The following is a 3,881-nucleotide window of genomic DNA, read 5'->3' on the forward strand; positions in this document are numbered from 1 at the left end:
CATATGCTGGAGGTTGTTGTCTCTATATAGTCTTGTGTCGTATTTTAATTTATTGGCCTGAAATGTAGAGTTCTTTACATCCCTAAAATGCCGAGATTTGTCGTCGAGTCGGATCGAAAATTAAAATTAGAGTTCTTTTGGACATATAAACACATATGGCAAAATGGAATACTTATATCGGCCTATTTTTGGAACACTACATCTTAAAATTACAATTGGAAACTGTTAAAATGAGATTTAGGTATACCACCTGGAGTCGACTCCGGAGTCGGAGTCGAGGCTAATAAGAAGTGCTGGAGTCGGAGCCAACAAAATTGACTCGACTCCACAGCCCTGCATGCAGCATACTCTCTCGGTCTCTTGGTATGCTTATAGGTAATTTCTAAATTAATATATGTTTGCATCCACGCATATTATATTAAAAAAATGTTATGTCCCAAACATAATATGTTCTAACATATTAAATTAAATGACTCAAACTTTTCTTCTAGAGCTTGTTGGAAATATATCGATACTGTTTTTAGAAAATACTCCTATCGTGATGCTAAATGTCCAATATGAGCGGTTAAACAGTTTTTAAATAAAATGCGGTTTTCGGATAAGCCGACTTTTGGACACCCTAATGCTTAGTCAACTTTTTGCCAGAAATTGGACTAGAACCCATGACCTTCGAATGTAAGACGGGCACGTTCACCATGGCCATGACGGTTTACATATCTCTACACAGAAAAAAAGTGTCTCGTAAAATTAAGACGATTTTTACAATAATTTATTACAAGAATTTTCCAGAATTTTAGTTCACTTTTCGTATCTTGAACGAAAATTAACTACTCGAACGGAAATTTTACAAATTCTAAGTAGCAATCGTTTAGTTCATGGCCTACAAAATACGATGGAAATTTCCTTAAAAAATTTCTTAACTGGTAGTTAAAAATTCGTTTGTCATGCTATAAAACTACTTGTGAAATGTAAAGTATTTTCTAAATAATAAGTGCAATTTACTATAAGATTTTTTTGTATGAGAAAATATTTTTTTACGAAAAATGAACTTGAAAGTGGATAGCAATTTCTTACTGACTATTCCTATAGTTAATAATTGTTGGTAAAAAATTACACAATGAAATATTTTTAGTTCACATGTAATTAAATTTATAGACATTTTCGTCAAAAATGGTAGATAACATTTCATGAAAATTTTGCAAATTTTAAGTTAAACGTTTCATCGCTGATAAACTGGTGTGCCTTTACGAATATTATTCTTAGAGTAAATTGTCAGCAGATGCGATGAACTAATGCATAGTACAGAGATCTTTATCGGAATAGTGGAATGTGATTAATGTAAAGATGATGTTACTTGAGTTTTGTTGTGTATACACGAGCGTGGGGTTGTTTTTATTTTTGTTCATTTAGTGGCTTGTGTGTGTGTGTGTTTGTTATTCGTTGATGGTTTTTGGCTGGATGAGGTGTTGTTTTCAATAAAGGCACATGTGTTTTTGTTGTTGTAGGAATGTTTTGGCTTTGCTTGGTTTTGTTTGGCGTGCTTCAGTTGTATAGTTGGCGTTGGCGTGGGCTGTTGCATCTTTTAAGTAGGTATGCAACAAGGGAATATAAAGGCATGGAATATTTTGGATTTTTGAGACATATATTGGTGTTTGTTTATTAAACCTTTTAAATGAAAGTTATTAATATTTTATCGGTAGTTTAGAAAAAAGTTATTAAGAATATTTAGTAAAATATGTTGAAATTGAAAGTGTATTGAAATTTTCATTATTCAATGTAAAAAATTAATATTCAATTCCAGATGAATTTGGAAAATTTTTGTAATATCTCAGCGTATAGTTTATTCATAAACTGGTAAGTATTTTTTTAATATGGCTTTCTTTTGAAAAGAATATTTTTTATGTATATTATTATTTGTTAATTATTTTTTTTTTTTTTTTTTTTTTGGAAACCAGTTTAATGTTTTTCTTTGTTGTAAAAGCGATATTTAATTTCAGAGCAACTCCACACGGATTAAAACAAATTTAAAAAGGTAGAGAATTGGTAAGTTTTCTTTTAAAAATTGGCTTTCTTTCAACTAGAATATTTACGTTTTTATGACCTTTTTATCATCAAAATTACAGGTTTTTAATACCTTATTTTAGTATTTCTTTAATTAATTTTTTTTTGGAAACTAATGTAATATTTTTAATGTAAAAATAAATATTTAATTTCAGAATAACCCCTTAAAATTTGGACAAATTTTTAGTACTCTTTTGCCTGTAATTTAATAGTGAATTGGTAAGTTTTCTTTAACTTTCTTTTAACCCTGGACAGCCATCCTTATTTTTTGTACATTAACGTCATCCTTCGTCATTTTGACTACGGCTGATTTCAAGACGATATAATTTTCATCGTGAGCGAAAAAGTGAACCAAACTTGCATTTATTTTCTTATTCAATTTGGTTTTAAGTAGTATAAAACAAAAATTCATAAAACGGTCGAATTAGTATAACTTAAATTTACCATTTCCCAATAGACTAAAATGCATTTTAAATCGAAAATGAAATTACGTGTCGTCATTTTGATGACTGTCTAGGAATATCAAGAATATTTGGTTTTTTATGCATATTATTTTTTTTTTTTTCATTAGATTTTTTGAAAAGTTATTTAATAATTTTATTTAATATTTAATTTCAGAGTAACCCAAATAAATTTGGACAACTTTTTATATTTCCCCTCAGCGTACAATTTAATAGAGAATTGGTAAGTTTTATATTAAAACTTTGGCTTTCTTTCAACTAGAATATTTATTTTATTATATCTTTCACATCGATAACAACACAGTTTTATGAGTTTATTTAGAATACTTCATTATTTCTCTAATTGTTTCAGGTACAAATTTATGAGATACGTTTTCCAAAGAAAAGTTAAATTCCTTACACCATTGATAAAATGCCCCAAATATTGTAAGTTACAAGCTAAAATGAAGAATTAAAAATTATATTTCATTACATGGTATTAATTTTTAACAATTTTCATTATTGTTTCCATTTTTTCCAGCAAGATATGTGAAAAAATTACCTACGATGAATAAAAAAAGGATAAGTCAAAATGTCCAAACAGCGGGTTCAAATGAACTACTCTCTTTTCCATGTGGTCATAATTTTTATTCACAAAAAACATTGTATTAAGAACTTTCATCATAAGTTTTTATAATAAAGTACTTTTGCTTAAAGATAGTTTAATTTTAATGTATGAAAATTCTCATAATAGTAAAACGGTTTGTTGTTCCTTTAATTATTTAATTTCTCTGTACTGTGGAATGATTGATTTAAAAATAGTCTAGTCGTCGATATTTTAAAGAGACTGTTAACCAATTTTTATTATCGGGTTTCCCACAAAATAAGCAAGTAAACCAAAATAATACTGACTTTTTAACTTGGTAGGTGTATATAAATCTTATGGTGTTGTAAAAATGAACTAAACTACAATGTTATAGATGAACTAAAATTTAAGAAAATTATAAACTAGACAAGTTGAAAAAAATCTTAAGGGCTAAATCATGGTCAATATTACTACAGTTTAGTTCATTTTGCAATGGAAAAGGGTTCACTGTTTTTTCAGTGTAAACATAAATGTATGTAAGCACGGCGGCATTACCAACTACATCGACGGCGCCTGAGTACTTAAAAACAAAAAGTAATCTACGACCTCACTTTGGTTGGGCTCCATCCTTTTGCTTTCAGAAATTATTTAGCATCAATGTAATCAACGCAATCGCTCTCTTAGGCTTAGGCTTTGATACAACAACGGCGCTAAACAGCGCAATATAACAGCAAGGAATTTTACGACTTAACCTAACACAACAAGGAACAGTTTGTTTTGTTCCACATCCACTT

The 3,881-nt window shown here is 29.0% G+C and overlaps 1 long non-coding RNA gene across 1 annotated transcript; it reads left to right on the plus strand.

Moving 5' to 3' along the window:
• The first annotated feature begins 2,878 nt into the window (after positions 1-2,878).
• LOC142232688 (uncharacterized) lies at positions 2,879-3,217 on the plus strand. The gene is made up of 2 exons (XR_012721171.1): positions 2,879-2,948; positions 3,043-3,217. It is a non-coding gene; the product is annotated as an uncharacterized LOC142232688 (long non-coding RNA).
• The last annotated feature ends 664 nt before the right edge of the window (positions 3,218-3,881 follow it).

Source organism: Haematobia irritans, chromosome 4, assembly GCF_050003625.1.
Source record: "Haematobia irritans isolate KBUSLIRL chromosome 4, ASM5000362v1, whole genome shotgun sequence".
NCBI classification, from domain to species: Eukaryota; Metazoa; Arthropoda; class Insecta; order Diptera; family Muscidae; genus Haematobia; species Haematobia irritans.